The sequence below is a fragment of the Chiloscyllium punctatum genome, chromosome 45 (assembly GCF_047496795.1).
Source record: "Chiloscyllium punctatum isolate Juve2018m chromosome 45, sChiPun1.3, whole genome shotgun sequence".
Classification (NCBI taxonomy): Eukaryota; Metazoa; Chordata; class Chondrichthyes; order Orectolobiformes; family Hemiscylliidae; genus Chiloscyllium; species Chiloscyllium punctatum.
In genome coordinates this window covers 6,619,135-6,641,305 of record NC_092783.1, presented here as the reverse complement: position 1 = coordinate 6,641,305, position 22,171 = coordinate 6,619,135, and the positions used below count along the sequence as shown (strand labels likewise).

The window sequence follows — 22,171 nt, the reverse complement described above, 5'->3', positions numbered from 1 at the left end:
ATGTGGGAATTGAACCTGTGCTGTTGGGTCACTCTGCATCATAAACCATCTATCCAGGCAATGACTTGAATTAAATAGAGGGGTGCGTGTTTAGTTCTTTAGAAAAATCGCATGCCAAGATGACCAAGAACATCCTGACTCAGTATGATTTCTGTTGCATAAAACAAACCTGATATGTCAGCAATTGTCCAAACACTGCTAGTGACTGAAGACTTCAGAAACTAAACATCTGTTTTAATTGATTGCATTAGCTGGAATGTCTTGGAGGAATGAGTACTGCAGGGGTTAAATATTCACAGTACATGAGCAGGCTTGCAAAAAGTTGCTTTGATTTTGTGAAAATTGATTTTCTTCAGATGTAATTCTGATAGTTTGGAAGATTTGGTAATTAACTAATTCATACGACAATATTTTATTTGTTACTATTATTAAATATCTACATCTTCCTACACTATACCTTATATCGCTCTATTCCATCATTGAATGATCAGTTTTACATTAATCAATAAGTTTCCTATTAAGTTCGATAGACATCTCACATCCTGTTCGCAGCCTCTTGAAAACATGAACAATTTTTACCAAATTTATTTTTAATCTCATGGTTTCCTTTTCTCAAAGTTTTATCAGCTGAATGGTTTTGAGTTGCAGGAACACATTCTGATATTTAAGAGATTATCTTCATAGCTCATCCACCCACCTTTTTTAATTTACATATGGACGATTAGACAATCTTCTGTAACTGGAAGTATGTGTTGTGACCACAAAAGCAACTTCCTTTTTTTCTGCATAACTTCCTGAAATCAACATCAACCAGAACATGTAAATCTTTCCAAAAGTTTACATAAAGTGTTATTGGATTTGTTGTAATGACAGAGAAAAATATTTGTTCAACATAATTTTAGCATGATATCATTAATATATATTCTAGCACTCAAAATATTCACATATTAATTTCTGAACAATCAATTCAATAAACAACGATGGTATTGCACACAACCTTGTGGGGTCTGGCAAACTGACTTGAAATCTTCTAATATAACTGACAGCCAGCCCCTCAAAAACCATCACACATTTACAAAGACAAAAACAGAAGTTGCTGGAAAAGCTCAGCTGGTCAGGCAGCATTTGTCATAATTCTGGATAGAGCCATAGTCATAGAGTCATAGAGATGCACAGCATGGAAACAGACCTTTCGGTCCAACTCGTCCATGCCAACCAGATATCCCAACCCAATCAAGTCCCACCTGCCAGCACCTGGCCCATATCCCTCCAAACCTTTCCGATTCATATACCCATTCAGATGCCTCTTAAATGTTGCAATTGTACCAGCCTCCGCCACTTCCTCTGGCAGCTCATTCCATACACGTACCACCCTCTGTGTGAAAAAGTTGCCCCTTAGGTTTCTTTTATATCTTTCCCCTCTCACCCTAAACCTATGCCCACTAATTCTGGACTCCCCGACCCCACGGAAAAGACTTTGTCTATTTATCCTATCCATGTCCCTCATAATTTTGTAAACTTCTACAAGGTTACCCCTCAGCCTCTGACACTCCAGGGAAAGCAGCCCCAGCCTGTTCAGCCTCTCCCTATAGCTCAAATCCTTCAACCTTGGCAACATCCTTGTAAATCTTTTCTGAACCCTTCCAAGTTTCACATCTTCCTGATAGGAAGGAGACCAGAATTGCATGCAATATTCCAACAGTGGCCTAATCAATGTCCTGTACAGCTGAAACATGACGTCCCAACTCCTGTACTCAATACTCTGACCATTTAAAGAAAGCATACCTTCTTCACTTTCCTATCTACCTGCGACTCCACTTTCAAGGAGCTATGAACCTGCACTCCAAGGTCTCTTTGTTCAGCAACACTCCCTAGGACCTTACCATTAAGTGTATAAGTCCTGCTAAGATTTGCTTTCCTAAAATGCATCACCTCACATTTATCTGAATTAAATTCCATCTGCCACTTCTCAGCCCATTGGCCCATCTGGTCAAGATCCTGTTGTAATCTGAGGTAATCTCGAATGTTGGTGTCATCTGCAAACTTACTAACTGTATCTCTTATACTTTAATCCAAATCATTTATGTAAATGATAAAAAGTAGAGGACCCAGCACTGATTCTTGTGGCACTCCACTGGTCACAGCCTCCAGTCTGAAAAACAACCCTCCACCACCAACCTCTGTCTTCTACCTTTGAGCCAGTTCTGTATCCAAATGGCTAGTTCTCCCTATATTCCGTGAGACCTAATCTTGCTAACCAGTCTCCTATGGAGAACCTTGTCGAACGCCTTACTGAGGTCCATATAGATCACATCTACCGCTCTGCCCTCATCAATCCACTTTGTTACTTTTTCAAAATACTCAATCAAGTTTCCCACGCACAAAGCCATGTTGACTATCAGTCCTTGCCTTTCCAAATACACGTACATCCTGTCCCTCAGGATTCCCTCCAACAACTTGCACACCACCGTCAGGGTCACTGGACTATAGTTCCCTGGATTGTCCTTACCACACACCCCCCCCCCCCCCCCCCAAATCTTAAACAGTGGCACCACATTAGCCAACCTCCAGTCTTCTGGCACCTCATCTGTGACTATCGATGATACAAATATCTCAGTAAGAGGCCCTGCAATCACTTCTCTAGCTTCCCACAGAGTTCTAGGGTGCACCTGATCAGGTGCTGGGGATTTATCCATGTTTACGAATTTCAAGACATCCAGCATTTCCTCCTCTGTAACATCTGGGCGGCACGGTGGCACAGTGGTTAGCACTGCTGCCTCATAGCGCCTGAGACCCGGGTTCAATTCCCGCCTCAGGCGACTGACTGTGTGGAGTTTGCACGTTCTCCCCGTGTCTGCGTGGGTTTCCTCTGGGTGCTCCGGTTTCCTCCCACAGTCCAAAGATGTGCAGGCCAGGTGAATTGGCCATGCTAAATTGCCCATAGTGTTAGGTAAGGGGTAAATGTAGATGTAGATGTAGGGGTATGGGTGGGTTACGCTTCGGCGGGGCGGTCTGGACTTGTTGGGCCGAAGGGCCTGTTTCCACACTGTAAGTAATCTAATCTAACATTTTGCAAGGTGTCACCATCTATTTTCCCTATGGTCTATGTCTTGCATATCCTTTTCCACAGTAAATACTGATGCAAAATACTCTTTTAGTATCTCCCCCATTTTCTGCGACTCCACACAAAGACCACCTTGCTGATCTTTGAGGGGCCCTAATCTCTCTCTAGTTATCCTTTTGTCCTTAATGTATTTGTAAAAATCCTTTGGATTCTCCTCAATTCTATTTGCCAAAGCTATCTCATGTCCCCTTTTTGCCCTCCTGATTTCCCTCTTAAGTATACTCCTACTGCCTGTATATTCTTCTAAGGGTTCACTCGATCTATCTTGTCTATACCTGACATATGCTTCCTTCTTTTTCTTAACCAAACCCTCAATTTCCTTAGTCATCCAGCATTCCCTATACCTACCAGCCTTTCCTTTCACCCTAACAGGAGTATACTTTCTCTGGATTCTTGTAATCTCATTTCTAAAGGCTTCCCATTCTCCAGCCGTCCCTTTACCTGCAAAAATCTGCCCCCAATCAGCTTTTGAAAGTTCTTGCTTAATACCGTCAAAATTGGCCTTTCTCCAATTTAGAACTTCAACTTTTAGATCTGGTTTATCTCTTTCCATCACTATTTTAAATCTAATAGAATTATGGTTGCTGGCTCCCCCACTGACACCTCAATCACCTGCCCTGCCTTATTTCCCAAGAGTAGGTCACGTTTTACACCTTCTCTAGTAGGTACATCTCCAAACTGAATCAGAAAATTTTCTTGTACACACTTAACAAATTCCTCTCCACCTAATCCCTTAACACTATGGCAATCCAAGTCTATGTTTGGAAAGATAAAATCCCCTTTCATAACCACCCTATTATTCCTACAGTTGGCTGAGGTCTCCTTACAAGTTTGTTTCTCAATTTCCCTCGGACTATTGGGGGGTCTATAATACAATCCCAATAAGGTGATCATCCCTTTCTTACTTCTCAGTTCCACCCAAATAACTTCCATGGATGTATTTCCAGAAATATCCTCCCTCAGCACAGCTGTAATGCTATCCCTTATCAAAAATGCCATTCCCCCTCCTCTGTTGCCTCCCTTTCTATCCTTCCTGTAGCATTTGTATCCTTGAACGTTAATCTGCCAGTCCTGCCCATCCCTGAGCCATGTTTCTGTAATTGCTATGATATCCCAGTCCCATGTTCCTAACCATGCCCTGAGTTCATCTGCCTTCCCTGTTAGGCCCCTTGCATTGAAATAAATGCAGTTTAATTTATTAGTCCTACCTTGTCCCTGCCTGCCCTGACTCTTTGACTCGCTTCTGTTCTCAACTGTACAAGTCTCATATTGATCTCTTTCATCAATTTCTCCTGGGGTCCCAACCCGCCACTTTACTTGCTTAAATCCTCTGAGCAGCTCTCGCAAATCTCCCTGCCAGTATATTAGTCCCCTTCCAATTTAGGGGTGCAATCCATCCTTCTTGTATAGGTCACTTCTAACCCAATTAGATCCCCCCTCAGCCTCCTCTGCTCCAAGGCAAACAAATCAGCCCATTCAGTCTCTCCTCATAACTGAGACTTTTCATCTCAGGCAACACCTGGTGAACTTCCTCTGCATGCTCTCTAGTGCATTCACATCCTTCTGAGAAGGTATTGTATACAGTTCTGGTCACCATACAGCAACACGGTGGCTCAGTGATTAGCACTGCTGCCTCACAGCACCAGGGACCCCGGGTTTGATTCCAACCTTGGGCAACTGTCTGCATTGGTTTCCTCCAGGTGCTCTGGTTTCCTCTCACAATCCAAAAAAGATGTGCAGATTAGGTGAATTGGTCATGCTGAATTGTCTGTGTTCAGGGATATATAGGTTAGGTGCATTAGTCAGGAGTAAATGTAGAGTAATAGGATAGGGGAATGGGTTTGGGTGGGATACTCTGGAGGGTTGGTGTGGACCTGTTGGGCCGGTGTGGACTTGTTGGGCTGAAGGGCCTGTTTCCACACTGTAGGGATTCTATGATTCTATCTGCAGTCTAACCAATGATTTACAAAGTGGTGACAAGATTTCCTCGTTCCTCCTCTAAGCTCCAGATAATGAAGGCCAACATCCTTTATGCATTCTTCACCACCTGTGCTGATCCTTCAGTGATCCACAGAGTTATATCTGAAGTCCCTTTGTCTCTCAGTACTCCCAAGGGAGCTATCATTCATTGTGTATGTTCTTTCATTATTAAACCTCCCAGATTGCACTACCTTGTATTTAATGGGATTAAATTTTATCTGCCGTTTCTCTGCCAAATTTGCTAGCTGATTAATATCAAACTATAGCATGAGACCATCCTCCTCACTATCAACAACATAATCAATCTTTGTGTCATCTGCAAGCCTACAAATTATACCATCGGCATTCACATTCAAGTGTAACATACATAACAGCAAGGTTCCCAGCACCAGTCTCTATGGTACACCGCTGATCACAGGCTTCCAATTACAAAAATAACTCGCCGCCATCACCCTTTGACTCATATTTCTAAGCAATTTTGGATCTAGTTTTCCAACTTGCCTTGGATCCCATGGGCTCCCAATTCAGATTCGCTTCACTCTGTTTCCGTCCCGCTGCTGCTCCGAATCAATCCTGATCTGGGTGCTGCTCTTCAGGTATTTATCCGGAAGCTGTGCTGTCACCATTCACACTCAGGGACTAACCATGATCTCATTGAAGGTGTAGCAGATTTGATGGACTGAATAGCGTACTTCTGCTCTTAGGTCTTATGGATCATTTAAGGAGGTTTCTTGTTTGATTCTGTATGTCTGTAGTTAAATGGAATCACTTATATCAGAAATGTTGTGGTTCTGATCACCGAGCTGGGAATTTGCGTTGCAGACGTTTCGTCCCCTGTCAAGGTGACATCCTCAGTGCTTGGGAGCCTCCTGTGAAGCGCTTCTGTGATCTTTCCTCCGGCATTTGTAGTGGTTTGAATCTGCCGCTTCCGGTTGTCAGTTCCAGCTGTCCGTTGCAGTGGTCGGTATATTGGGTCCAGGTCAATGTGCTTATTGATTGAATCTGTGGATGAGTGCCATGTCTCTAGGAATTCCCTGGCTGTTCTCTGTTTGGCTTGTCCTATAATAGTAGTGTTGTCCCAGTCGAATTCATGTTGCTTGTCATCTGCGTGTGTGGCTACTAAGGATAGCTGGTCGTGTCGTTTTGTGGCTAGTTGGTGTTCTTGGATGCGGATCGTTAGCTGTCTTCCTGTTTGTCCGATGTAGTGTTTTGTGCAGTCCTTGCATGGGATTTTGTACACTACATTGGTTTGTGTGCTGTTATGGTTGCAGTTGTCTGGCTGTCAGTTCGGAAATGCTCTTGATGTATGGTAGTGTGGCTAGTCCTTTGGGTTGCGACATGTCCTCATTCCGTTGTCAACTGCGACCACTAGGACTCATAACAGCCCACAAACCAACAGCCACTCTCGGACAACTCACCAGAATGAAGGACTCAATACCCAGCGTGAGCAAAACCAATGTAGTGTACAAAAATCCCATGCAAGGACTGCACAAAACACTACATAGGACAAACAGGAAAACAGCTAACGATCCGCATCCATGAACACCAGCTAGCCACAAAACGACACGACCAGCTATCCTTAGTAGCCACACATGCAGATGACAAGCAACATGAATTCGACTGGGACAACGCTACTATTATAGGACAAGCCAAACAGAGAACAGCCAGGGAATCCTAGAGGCATTCCATTCATCCACAGATTCAATCAATAAGCACATCGACCTGGACCCAATATACCGATCACTGCAGCAGACAGCTGGAACTAACAACCGGAAGTGGCAGATTCAAACCACTACAAATGCCGGAGGAAAGATCACAGAAGCGCCTCACAGGAGGCTCCCAAGCACTGAGGATGTCACCTAGACAGGGGACGAAATGTCTGCAACACAAATTCCCAGCTCAGCGAACAGATCCACAACAACGAGCACCCAAGCTACAAATCTTCTCACAGACTACATCAGAAATAGAAGGTGATTATGTACTAGATTGTGTGGGTCTGTTTGAGCTGGTAGTGCAGGAAGATGCATTGGAGTGGAGATTGGGGCAGTGGAAGAGTAACAGCTTGGTTTCACAAGGTCTACAGATATGTATCCAGCAAAGTTTGCACAACTTTTCTTATGGGAAAGGGGCATTCAGTCACTTCAGGAACTATTACACTGCATAATTTCTCACCTCAAATCAACAGAAAATATATTGTATCAGTTCCACTCTCTCACATCATACAAAATCCTCATCAAAGCTTTCACCTGATCTGAAGATAATATTTCAAAAGCATTTTTAGAACTGCCTTCCATGTCATCCATTATATTGGTTACTTCAATATCTGTTTACCAAATTATTTATTAAAGCCTGACAGATTCATAAAGCTAATTATTAATTCAGGTTTTCAACTTCAAAGGGTTTGAGAACATTTTCTTTGCGTTAGAAAATTATTCCTGTAAAAACATTGTTACCGAGCGAAGATTAAAGGTGATTGCACTTGGCCAAAATATAAAAATTCATGTATGTGTGAAAATAAATTCAAGCTCCAAATTGGTGCAATTTAAACAGCCTTGAGTTCAATAGGCTGTAATTCACTCACTAAAAGACCCAAGGAGGATAATCAAATTTTCACTGCTTCCTGTGCTATCTTTTCCCTCCACTTTCTTCTAAAGGCTTGCAAATATTTATCTCTATACATAAATAACTGAAAATCCTTAATTAAGTATATGTTTCTATGATGTTTTGCAAAAATTAAACATTTTTTCCCAATTCATCAATGGAATGTGAACACTACTCATAAGGCCAATATTTATGACCCATCAGTACTCATCATTGGGTTATGGTGGTAATGGTGATTGTGATGTGTCTTCCTTAATCACTGAAATCTATGTGATGCATGTACACTTACATTCTATTAGGCAGTGAGTTCCAATACTTTGATCCAGTAATATTGGAGCAACATTGATATAATTCCAAATCAGCTTAGTATGTGACTGAGAGAGGCACTTAGGTAGAGGTCGCTGGTTTGGGAAATATTGTCAAAATACCCTAATAGATGGGTACACATGGTAACCATTGTGTACTGATGGTAGAGAGGAAGAATACTTAAGATGATAGATAGGTTGCCAAATAAGTTGTTTACTTTGTCCTCTGTAAAAGAGTTTCTTAAGTGTTGATGGAGGTGGATTCATCCAGACAAGTAAAGACTTGGATGTAAAAGAGTGAAAAGCCTTCAGGAGTCAGGAGGTTAGTCACTGGTTGCACAATACCCAACATCTGACTTGCTTTTGCAACAACTTCATTAAAGTGGCTGGTCAGTGCATTACTAGTCAATGACGAACCACAAGATGGAAATGCCAATGTACATCAAGGGTAAGAGGTTAAACTTGTCATAAACGGGCATTACTCTCATCATTCAGCATGAGTCTGGATGTCAGCACTGGCAATCTCGTAGAATGAGGATGTCATGATGGATATCTGCATCACAGAACTGACAGACCTTCAGCGAGTGGAAACATTTTCCATTGAGCAGTCTGGTTCACTGGTCTGTTTGTATCTTGATCACTACATGGGTGTGATCAATTAACCAATAGACTCGAAGGATTCCATCAATGTCAGCAAATCTCAATATGCTCCATGCCCACACGAGCTTATCTGTTTCAAAATTAATGTAATTTTGCTGATCTCTGGAATGGGTCATCTGTAATTGAGATACCAGCTTCAAGGTGTCAACCTAGGTACAACTGATCTCTGGACCTTTACTGATTCAGGCTATTGAGGATCTAAGCACAGAAATTTAAGACAACCTGCCTGGAAAGCGACAGCTTTCTAAAGCCATGAACCTCTGTGAATTTTAATGTAATTGATTCTTGGACAGTCCAGCTGTTGCCTTGGGTCACAACTCCTTCCTCTATCAGCTCAGCTGCCTGTGCTTTTCTGGCCTCCTTTAAATCAAGATAATGAGGAGCTCCACTCAAAACATCAATACTCTGTCCAATATCAAAGTGGTCTGCTTCCATTTGGCACCCACACAGCAGTTAGCTTTGCAATCTTCTGTTGCCTAAGTGATACCAGTTGCTTCATGCCCAAACCCCAAAGAATCCAGTACTCACTGCTCACAAATGAAAACCTTTCAGAGCCAATGAATCTATTGTAACTAGTTCAATAGCTTAACAATCTTCCCCATTTCTTAAATATATTGACCAATGGTAAACAGTGAGGTGAGGAAGGCGTTTGGTATGCATGCATTCATTAGTCAGACTTTGATTACAGGAGTTGGGACATTATATTACAGCTGTACAAGACATTGGTAAGGCCATATTTGGAGTACTGCATACAAATCTGATCACCTTGCTATAGGAAGAATGTTATTAAACTGGAAATGGTGCAAAAAAAGATTCACAAGGATGTTACTGAGACTCGAAGGTTAGAGTTTTAAGGAGAATTTTGTCTCTGGAGAGTAGCAGGCTGAGGGGTAACCTTATAGAAATCTATAAAATCATGAAGGGCATAGATAAGATGAATAGCCAAGGTCTTTTCCCCAGAGTAGGGGAGTCCAAAACTAAAGGGCAAAGATTTAAGGTAAGATTTAAAAGGGACCTGAAGGACACCTTTTTCATGCAGAGGGTAGAGCGTAAATGGAACGAGCTGCCAGACGAAGTGGTTGAGATGGGTACAATTACAGCATTTAAAAGACATTTGGACAGGTATATTGATAGGATGGGTTCAGAGGAATATGGGCCAAATGCAGGCAAATAGTACTCGTTCAGTTTAGGAAATCTGGTTGGCGTGGACAAGTTGGGTTGAAGGGCCTGTTTTCATGCGTTTAACTCTATGACTCAATGACTACCCCCATATGGCTCCCTGCTGTTTATACACCAGCTGCATCCTGATGTGCCCAGATATCACACCATGTATTTCCTGTGCCTCCCGTTTGAAAATTTGAAATTGGGCCACTGAGGCCTGTTACTAGATTCAGTGAGCTCAATCGTAATTGCAAGTATGTACCTGGATTCCCAGTTAGCTTCCCACATGAGAAGTGCCTATGACAATGACAGTGAGTTCTGGAGTATCAGGATCCAGTAGCATTCTTTGGGAATCTAGGCTCACCTGCATCCATTCTCAACCAGTTTGCCAAGTGATAATTCAGCTGCTTGTATCTCCAGAAGCATTGAAATCATTTCTGAAGGTTATGTCAGAGCCACATACCAAAATACAATCTCAACCTGCTAATCCCAGCAGTGATATTATTGCATAACAACTTCAATTAATTCACACTGCGATTCTTCAATGCATAATCTCTGATAGACTAACAGCTCATTCTCAAATAAATTGAATAATGTACAGACAAATCAACACATCAATTCATCATTCATCATAAACCATTAACTGACTATGGAATGAAATGGGCAAAGCCTTTTGAGAGAACATGACACTAGGATAAAAAAATGATTGATCATTTGGAAGAGCCAAATGGAGCAGTAGTAAACTGACTGGATGATTGTATAAAGTATGCCTACTTATCTATCTGTGACGTGTCTAATAATTGCCCATTATAAGTCTAGGTACTCATTCAACTAACTAACTTCCAATAAACGTTCATCAACAGACAAGGTTGCCTGCTGGTAGCAAAGATTCTTGAAAGAAATCTAAATACTTTTCTGCTCCTTGCTTTGGAGCACTAAATATGTGGTGATCAATTGCACAACAAATATTCCATCAAAATCTCAATTCAAGGGGAGTTGAGAAAGGGCATTTTGAGAGAATTTGTTTGAAATATAAAGCACTTTATTGCAGTTTCAACATGACAAGAGTAAGAATGCCATGTTGCAGGGTGATGGTTATAATTTATTCTCCTATTCACTTGCAAGCTGGTAAAATGTTCAACCATATCCTTCAGACTAAACAACAGATAGTATATTTATCAGTGAGATATTTGCACAGAAATAAAAAATGTAAGCAACTATCAGAACAATAAAGTTTCAGATCACAGGAGGTGTAGATTTATTGAAGAAAACATCTATTTTCTGTGAAACTTTGCTGTTGACTCTTGGTAGAAAACTTTACTTGTAATATTCTCTACCCTCAGACATTCAGAGTGTTATTAGAGCTCTTGAACCTCATATAAGGAGCAGTTGATGCAATAACTCCACAGAGGCCTATATCCCATCACCAAGTCACCCTTTATTGCATTGTACTTGACACTAGTACAGTTTCCTCAGAGCCAGCTCTCAGATTGAACAGAACATGTGACTTTCCTGTTTATTTTTTTTTTATTTTTTTTTCCTTTTGTGTGTGTGTGTAGATGTGACTTTCCTGTTTATATCTGTCAACCATGGCTTGCTGATTGGACCAGGTTAACAGCCCCAATTAGGGAACTCATATTCTATGAGGTCCACCTGGCTGACCTCATTGCAATCCCAATGGTTGATGATTCTGGGTACATACTCGAAGTTTGGAAGGATAAGGGGGATTCTCATTGAAACTTACAGAATACTGAGACACCCAGATAGAATTGTTCTGGAGAAGATGCTACCATGTTACAGAGACTAGGACCTGAGAACACAGTCTCAGAGTGAAGGGACACAGCTTTAGACCTGAGACAAGGAGGAAATTCCTCAGTCCTCAGCAAGTGACCTGTGGAAATCATTGCTGCTGAAGGCCAAGTCATTGAGTATATTTAATACAGTGACAGGTAAGTTCTTGATTAGTAAGGGGACCAAAGGTTACGTTAGAAGGCAGGAGAATAGAGTTGAGAAACACTTCAGTCCTGATCGGGTGGATCAGACTAATGGGTCAAATGACCTAATTATGCGTCTATACCTTATCAATTATTGAGCTAATTGTTTTCTAATTTATTAGTTCTTTCATGTTAATCTCTGACATTAAACAGACTCCTCCCACAACTTCATGGCTATTTACCAGATTCCTTGACGCAGACTTTTATCAGACTTTTCCTTTATCTGTGTGTTATTTATAAAATCCCTTTGTTGAGTCCATATGGTACTTAGTAAATTTCTCTCTGTTCACTATGTCTGTTATTTAGCACCCCAATATTCTAGTATGACTTATTTCTCAGGCCCTTCAGATTTGCATGACTGTTATATTGCAGATCTTTCTGTTAAATATGATTGCATTCTTACCATACCCTCTATTCAGTCCAGTATGTTTGCTATTTATTACACACTTCTGCTCAGTCTGATAGTTATTTCCAGCCGTCTTTGTTCAGTATGACTGTTATCGCCTGGATTTATCTGCAGTATGATTGTTACATACAAGACCTCTCTGTCCAGTATGACTCTTATTAACCAGATTGGCTTGCTCAGTGTGACTGTTATTCACCTGACCTATGTGTCCAGTATGACTGTTATTTCCAGTTCTGTCTATCAAGTATAACTATTATTTATCAAATTCATCTGTTCACTACGACGATTAATTATCAGGCCCTTCTTCTCAGTGTGACCACTATTTGCCAAATCCACCTTTCTAGCTTCCTATTGTCGAGCAGAACTGTTTTCCACAGCCTTCTGTCCATTTACATTGCTGTGGAATAAGGTACTGCTCTGCATCTCAAAACAATCCAATTTAAAGAAATGTTTATAAGCTTTAAGCAATTTCCATCTTTTATTTTGTAGATAAATGGCAAGAAAAGTAACAGTAATTTTTGAAGTTGATTGCTGCAAGTATTGAATTATAATTAGGAATCAAACCAATAACACAGGATTTGCCTTTTCACCAGTGTGCATGATATCGTGAAAAGTTTATTTCCCCACATTCATGCAATCACAAATCAACTTGTCTCCTCACCTAGACAGTATAATAGATGAAAAAAGGATAAAGATGCTCTGCATAATTAGATCCCAAATAATGATAAGAAAAATTATTCAGTAAACAGAAAGAAAAAAATAGACGTTTTTTTAAACATGCATTTCTGGTAATGAGCATACCTGTTTGATGTTGCCAATTATCATATCAATAATATTTAACAGCATTGATGATGGTAAGTTTTCCAGCTATGGGTGATTAAGTCAGAGCTCATCCTGACTCACAGGTGTATCATATCGTTACAAATGGAAAATCTTCTTGTTTATCTGCAATCACATTTAGCCACAGTGAGCCACAAAACATGAATCAGGCACAATTTAATATTAAATTTTAAAATGTAACCTTTAAAGTATTAGTCACTGTAGACATAATTTTCATAAATGGAATAGAAGTTTACTCTGCCTGGAATCCAATTTGAAGTTGTGAAGCCTTTTGTAAATAACTAACACAAGAAATAACATGAACCTAAAATTAGAGAAAATGGTGCCTGAGAGTACAAACATTCAACTCCATTTTAAAAGAGAGAAGGCCTTTTTCCAATGACACACATTCCTCAACTTTTGTTTCAAAAATGGCAGAAGGCAAAACATGCAACATAAAACCAGACTAGCTCAATTCTGATTTGTTCTTGTTAACATGTTCGTTCATTGCCAACAAGATTTCCACCCTTTCAGATTCCCTAGTTTTATACTGAAAATCTTTTTAACAGAGTTACCTTTGATTGTTTATGAGATGGGAAGTAGGAGGCCAAGGATTTGTAAATAGCGAAGCAAGCTTGATAATCCTACTCCATGTGGATTTTTTTGAGTTTTCAACGTTACAATAATGATTATAATTCAGAAATACTTCATTGGCTGTAAAGTGCTTTGGAGCATCTCAAATGGGTGAACTGTGCTTTTCGGATGTGACTTGTCCTATTTTAATGAAATTTTGCTTATTTCTTTCTTTCTCAAATGCATCAGGGTTGACAATACCAGCATAGTTTGCATAATGAAGTGACACAATGCCATTGACATTGAAACCTTTAGGGGGGAGCAGGCATATCCATGGCCTCTTGGAGCAGACAATGCTGAGCATCATTGGAGCACCCTCAACTGTGTCCATGGCCAACAGTGCGACTCAAATCATGGAAGGAAATCTTATGCTCCCTTCCCATCCATTGTTTCATCTTACTGATCCCACATCTCAAGATCTTCTATGACATGTGAGTTATTGATGATGTAAGCTTGAACCTCTAGCTTTCCTCTCCTTGACCTATCACAAACTTTCATTTAAATAAAACAAAAAACTGCAGCTGATGGAAATCTGAAATAAAAAAATGAAAATATAAATCGCTGAAGAAACTTAGCAGGTCTGGCAGCATCTGTGGAAAGAGAGCAGAATAAATGTTTCGAGTCCAGTGACCCTTCCCTAGAAACATCAACTCTATTTTCTGTCTTTGTTTCAGAACCATGCACTTGTTCTTTTCTCCTTTAGATATCCAAGAACTGTCATCTATTGCAGCAAGAAGTCCAGGAGGAACAGGAGACCAGTGAGGCAACATCATTCAAACTCAATCTAGAAACCATCAAGTCTACTCTGTCATTCAATGAGATCATGGATGATCTCATAATCCTCAACTCCACTTTCCTGTTTTAACCCCAACACTCCTTGATACCTTTATTGATTAAAAGTCTGTCTATTTAAGCCTTAAACAAAATTAATGCCTAGCCTCAACAGCCCGCTACATAAAGAATTCCATAGATTCACAACCCTTGAAGAGAAGAAATGCCTCCTCATCTCTGTCTTAAATGTGAAACCTCATATTCTGAGATTATGCCATCTGGTCCTCGACTCTCCTGCAAAGGACAACAACCTTTCTGAATATACCCTGAATATGCCAAATGAAAGTCACTTATGCCCTTTATTTAAGTTTAGATATAATCTACTAAAGATTGCTAGTGTATCATGCACATAAGTATCAGGCCAAAGAAAGCCTCATGATATTTTCTGATTATTCCCTACCTTTGCAGATTGTGAACCCCCAGCTTTGTTAACGCCAACTGGTCCAAAGATTTGCAGGTTAGGTGCACTGGTCATGTTAAATTGCCCATAGCATCTCAGAATATGTAGGTAGCTAGATTAGCCATGGGAAATGCAGGGTTACAAGGATACAGTAGGTGGATGAGTCTAGCTGGGGTGTTCTTTGGAGAGCCGTTATAGACTCATTGGGCGGAATGACCTGTTTCCACACTGTAAGGATTCTATGATAATACTTCCATCCTCCTATTCGTTACGAGCCCATGCCATAGGAACCTTACTTAAATTTACCCAAGAGATATTTGTATGCAGCTCCTTTAATAACAATTCTGTGCTGTTACATGTAAGTTTTTTTTGTTAAAACTACTGGTAAATGAAATTGTAAAAAGTGAATCCAGGCAGCTCATTTACAGTATATCTCTTCTGTTCTGTTTACACATAGATCCTTAACATTTTCAGGAAACAATAATGCGTCCCGTGAAAATCACTTATGCCAAGGTGAAATCATTTTCTGGTTATGACAGGTTATTGCTTTGAAAGAATACACATTTTAGTAGAAAGCATCTTAAAATCAAAAAAAGAATTATCTCACCAACAAATTTGGCTGGATCCACCCACAAAAAATGTTTCAGTTGGATAAAAGACTAGAATAAAACTTAAGGCTGAGCAACTGTAGCTGAGCATAAGTCAGTGCTTTAAGAAAAGTAAGGCACATAATTAGAGGGGAATGAAAAAAACAGAAATGATATGAAAGATTTTGATCAGATGAAGGTGTGTGGTAGCTGAGAGTCAGAGGTTTACTGAGTAGAACAAAATTATATAGAGAATTTTGAAAGTAACAAAATCTTTGACTCATAGAACAGACCCAGTTGTCTTACAGGTGTAATAAGCTTTTGAAAAATGGCTTGGGAATTTTATCTTGCTGCATTCATTTTCCAGACATAAAATTGTTGCAAATATATCCAATTTGGCAAGTAAACCCATGTTTTGTAACATTGGTGGATCAGAATTGCACAATTCATCACACTGGTTTTATAATAGTCTTCATCTCAGAGTGCTTCTAAAAAATATTTTAAAAGTCTGCTGAGGTAAGGAAAACATTAATTTCATTTGATAAACATCTTACTGTGTATTTAACTTTCTATAAGGCTGCCAATGTGAAAGAGAAAGTAAAATACCATGACATTACATCACTTCCTGTGATGATCTGTACTGTGCTTCATTAACACATCACAGAGACAGACCTAACACCTTATGATACAGATTCAGGAAACATTTGAGGTCTGCACTGAAACCAGACGTTAGACGTTTTGTATATGCAAATACAATAAAGGATGTCTGTTTCATTCCCTCTTTACCAAACTGATTTGTTCCAAATACAAGGGGCATCATGCCAGCTGAATTTAGTAATGTGTGTTCCCTGGGTGTCAAAACCATAATTGGACCAAGGTCAGCCCTTGATAAAAAAACATACATTGTGGAACATGTTTCCTGAGTGTGGAGTCAACAGGAGCTGCAGCGTTCATGAGATCACCATGATGATCCAAAGATTATTGCTAGCCAAATGTCTGGCCCTATTCCATTAATACCATGCTGCTACGAAATATTGACAGCCATTTCAATTGAGCCAATTCCATGTGATAGCTTCTCCTTTCTTTTTCAGGACTTCACTGCAGTCATCTTCTGACAGTGCATAGATCTGTGTTATATCTATTTCCATGGTCATAAAAACATTTTGTATTGGATCTTTCCATTTTAGAGGTCTCTGTATCTAAATAATAAAATTAATGTGAAAAATAAGAATCGTCCTTTAATTTAGAGATATACACTGCTCTCCATTTCACTGAGATTGGGGAAACTATGGGAATATTGTTGCTAATGAGACAATTAAATCAGACCCCTGGAACTTCTTTTGGTAGAAAGCTAGAAAATTGTTGTAGTGTGAACACACTAGAACCAGAACCTTTTTTTAAAGAAAATTAGAGTATCAAAAGATCACAGAAGCATTTGGATTTTCTGTTTGCTACTTGCTCCCTCTTCTACCAAAGATAATTATGAACTGCTTTTGACACTGATACTTTAGCTGATCATTAGTCATTAAGATAATACTTTAGCATACAAAAAGTAAAGGATTATTAACTGACATATGGTATTTTGATTGTTATGATTAAAATATGCTGATTATAAATTTTGAAATGTTTTAGTACCAGTTTATTTACTATGCTTTATTGAATCTCAGTTTAACCCTCAATTTCATGAAGTTTAAAATAAAACTCTCAAATGGAGGGTAACATGGGAAGGCAGCATTTCTAAAAGCCTTAAATACCATGAGAACCTGATCATGGGTCTTTTCCTTTACTTTTGGTGCTAACTAGAAAGGGCCTCTTGAATGTTATTGTGGCTGCACCCATAGAAATTGTGTTAAATTCCTGACATGAGTGATGTAGAAAAGCAGAATTTTGAGGATACTTGAAATCTGAAATAAAAAGAGGAAACATTCAGCAGCACAGGCAGCTTCCATTGAGAAAGAAAACAGAGGTGACTTTTTTACCTTCCTAATCCACCACCCAAATCATTAATTCCCACTTCGGAAAGGCCTATCACCTACCACTATCCTATGCCACCCACCATCATGATCCAAATCGGATTCATTATCCAGATATGGACCAACAAGAGGTTTCCTTTATCCCTGTATAAAGCAGACAATAGATATTTGTATATCAAATAAGAGACCATTGGATAGATGCAATATTTATTGATTTTTGGATTTTACAGTGGTTAAAGCAAAGAAGGATAATGGAGGAAGGGGGAATTAAGTTAAAACATCAGTTGTGATGCTGGTAAATGACAGAGTTCTTTGGGGTATATGATTTAATCCAATTCCTATTTTATATGTTCTCATATTCTGCTTTTTCAGATCCATACTTGAATAATGGTTTGCCCTCAGGCAAGTAGTATCATGCCCAGCTGCAATCAGTGATATTAATTCTATGTCAGAGTTGCAATGAATAAGGTAAGTTGCTTAGCTCTATGGAACCAAGGGGTGGGAGAACCTGAATAACAGTCATTTTCAGCAAACACATTTTTAAAAATTGCCTAAAACTATGGAAAATAAATTAATTGTGGGAAACACTTACAGGAATTTCCATACAAATATAAGACTTGTTCATTTTCTTATTGCTGAAATGATTGTATGTAACAGAACCAAAACTGAATGCAAATTGATTACTCTGGAACAAGCAGGACTGAACAAGACAGAAGTAAAACTACCAGAAGTAAAACTCTGGTGCATGGTGTGAAAGTTACTGTTTCATGAGAGAGCTTGAAACATCTGCTCCTGGAGTTCTGTGGTATTTTGTGAGTAAGAGGAACAATCCATCCTCCGCATCATTTGAGTCACACTATAAGCAGGATTTCTCAGCTGCAGCAGGAAGATTACAGCATTGACTGCCAGACGAGGCACTTTCAAGCTCTGACTGGTATCGTTTCTGATTTCTATTGCTCCCAGGAAATGTCACATCATTTGAATCGCATATTTATCTATCCTTAACAGCAGTCTCAATGAGACTTCAAACCACTCAACATTATCAGTTAAGCAGTACAAGTGCATAATTGACAATCCTAAGTTACCATCAAAAACAGCATTTAATCAGCCATGATTCATTTTAAGATTTCCTTCAGTGGATCAATGTTCTGCCAAATATAAGTTTCACTCCTGTGATAGATCTCCTCTATCATCAGACTGTTTCTACCTTATTGACCAATAACACAAATTTGACTGAGGGAAGACCTGTTCTTCCAATCACTGTATATGGTTTGTGTATGGGCAATTAAGTGGGCCATTGATTGTTCATATGAGATGAGACTTTCCCAAGGAGAGTGCACAAAGGCAACTGAAGTAATTGATTGATAGAAATTAAAAAGAAAATGCTGGACTGACTCAGCGGTTTTGGCAGCATTTGTGCAGGGAAAAACACTTTGAATCCAAATTGACCATCCTTTAGAACTGAAGAAGAATCAGATTCAAAACACTAACTCTATTTCTCTCTCCACAGTTTCTGTCAGAACTGCAGATTGTCTCCAGAACTTCCTGATTTACAGCATCTGCTGTACTTTACCTTTACTGAAATAATTGGCTAATTTTGATCGTCGGTTATAAGTGACTGAATGTTTAGTCAGATGATGATCAAAAGCACAGAGACCAATGAAATAAAAAGGCAGACAGAGAAACAAGGTGAAAATTGCTATAAACCTCCAAATGTAGGCTGAATTTCTATATAATATTTTGGGAAATTCTGATCAATGTGACACAGTACCTTGAAGCAATCACAGCCTTACTTAGAATACTATAGTTTACCCAATGATGTACGATTTTTGCATCTACATTAATGCAAAAGTCAATATAACTTTTTAATGACTCTGACATTTTCACAATCATGTACGTAAGTGCAAAATTAAAAGCGAAACTGAACATGCTGCACAGCGTATCTTTGGGAAGGTGAACTCATTCTGATGGGCATGAATAGAAAGTAGGAGGATAAACAGACATCAGAAAATTCCAAGTTTAGAAGTGTCACATTTGCATTTAGGTCAGAAAGCCATCCGGAAATATTTCCCATGTTTACCAAATATTCTACAGAAAAAAGATACAATAAGTAAAGATGCTTCAACAACAGAAGCACATGATGTTAAAACATTTGTACATGTACTGAACAGTCAAGTAAGCTCATCATTAACTGCTTTATTCATAATAGTGACTCATGTGTACAATTCGACATGATTCACTTGAATGAGAATATCGTTAGCTTGGAAAAGTAAGATCATAAGTGTCAAAATTGAGAAATGAGAAGTTTAGCATTCCAATTGGAAGTGTTGGCAATAATGTGAAACTACGAGAGCACTCCCAGCCTAGCTTGAGTTCAGCAGACACAGAATTTAAAAATGACAATGCTTAGATTATAGGGTAGGGTGATGTTGATACATCAAAAAAGATGGATATGTAAACAGTCATTTGTAATAACATAAAACATTGTTAGACAATTCAATCTATAGCAACCAGAATAGATTGAAATTTACTTCACTCTAACACTTGCATGGGCATATGTATAATAATAATAATTGAAAAATGCATTGCCTTTCAAAGGATTATAGTGTCTTGTTGGTTGACTAAGTCTTGCCTGAGGAGGGAATGTGTCAGATTAACAGGTCATGTTAAGCATGCAGACTCCTCCAAGGCAATGATTCCTGACAGTAGTGTTTAATTGTACAAGTTCAGGCAGTGCTGTAACTGAAAGGCATTCTTGAACTGCTGGAAGTCAAGGAAAGCCATCCTATATTCTATCCAGCAATCAATTATATGTTCAAAACAAGCATTTGCATTGAGGTGAAAATATAGTGGAAACATTTTTACTAAAGGAAAAGCAATAATTTTAATATAAATGTCAGGACTGGTGATAATAAAATAATTCAGCTTTGCAGTAATTCCTGCATATTATGCAGTTAAATGGTCTCAATAAAAACAAATGAAAGTGCACAATGTTTGGAAGATGCCAAATTTCTTCAGATTATTTCTGTTTCCATTATATAGGATTAAATCTAATGTAAGAAATTGAATGGAAAATGCAATTCTGATAAATTCATCACAGTACTTAATGTGTTGTCCTGGGTCTCTAACCTGCTAAGAATAGGTAATACTAATAGATTAATAATGATAATGGGCAAACTTTCCAATGGCTTTTCAACTTGACCATTTAGGAACTGAATGGCAAAAATGTAGTCACTCATATTCCTCACTTGGAGGCAATCAGTCCCTAAGACGGTAAAGATAACATGCAGATTACCCGATAGTCATCAGCAAATTAATAATTATTGCTGGCAATATTCCAAATGAAGTAAATTATTACAAAGTAACTGCTGCCCAGTCCATGATGAGCAAAGAGAGGCTCAGCATTGAAAAATGGTGAACATGATCCTCACCTATTGTGTACATACCTCTGACCATTTGGTTTCGCAGTTTCATTTTGTGTCTCCTTGGAGAGATGCAGGACATCTCATTATAATACTTTAAACAAATTCCACCTTTCAATTACTTTGGAAGCTCAGCAACATAATGGAGATAGAAGGGCCATTTAGAATATTCCCTGTGGATGACGGAGTGCAGGAGAGCTTCCTCAACCCCAATGTTGGGCCAAAGAGTCTGGGAAAAGAGGGTAAAGGTTAAGAAGGCAGGGAAGCAGTAGCAGACATGTTAGGAAATATTTGATAACCCTCAACAAACACACATTCCATGAAGAAAGAAAAACTCAAGAGAAGAATATATCATCCCTAGCTAACTAAGGAAATTAAGATTGGTTATCAAATTAAAGAAAAAAGATTTACAATGCTGTAAAGATTAATGATAAAGCAGAAAATAAGGAAAATTTTGGAAACCAGCAAACATGAGAGAAGTTAGGGTATGAAACAAAATTAGAAAAAAATATAAAAACAGCCAGTGAAAGCTTTTACAAGTATAAAAAGGGAAAGAGTAGCTAAAATAAACTTTGGTCTCTTAGAAAATGAGGCTGAGGTACTAATCATGGAAAACAAAGAACTAGCAATGCCTTAAAACAAACATTTTGTATCTGTCTTCACAGCATAGAACACAAAAAGCATACAATGAATATTCAAAAATGAAGGAAAAAGAATGAAATAGAAACTTAAAACAATGATGATCACAAGAATTAGGAGAGTTAATGGGACTAAAAGTGAACAAGTCTCCTGAACTTAATGATTTGCATTCAGGTCCCTAAAAGAAGTGGCCACAGAGATAGAGTATGTTTTGGTTGTAATTTTCTAAAATTTCCAAGATTCTGTAAAGATGTCAGCAGATAGGAAAGCCACAAATTCACCCTACGATTCAAGACAGGAAGGAGATAGAAAGCAAAGAAGACTAAAGACTCTATAAATATCATAACCAAATTCTGGGTACTTTTGACAAATATTCAAAAACATCATTTCAAACAAGTAACATTTATTAACTATTGATACTATTGACAGAAACATGATTCGGTAGCGCCCCATTAGAAGTTTCTTCCCTCAGGTATTAGTTTCATATGATCTGACTGCATGTGACATCACTGATAGTGCACTCTAGCTATTAGCATAATAACTATTAGCTGCTTATGCTACACACCTCAGTCTGTCTAATGTCTGTCACTGAGGAAGTGCTAAAGTTCATTATTTAGAACGCAGTAAAGGACATTT

The 22,171-nt window shown here is 38.9% G+C and overlaps 1 long non-coding RNA gene across 1 annotated transcript in view; it reads left to right on the top strand.

The window, feature by feature from the left end:
* Positions 1–16,850, top strand: part of LOC140467137 (uncharacterized) — a 70,648-nt gene extending 53,798 nt beyond the window's left edge. The window contains exons 2-3 of the long non-coding RNA XR_011955352.1: positions 13,873–14,114; positions 14,387–16,850. This is a non-coding gene — a long non-coding RNA (uncharacterized lncRNA). The remainder of the gene's footprint in view (positions 1–13,872; positions 14,115–14,386) is intronic.
* Positions 16,851–22,171: the final 5,321 nt, after the last annotated feature.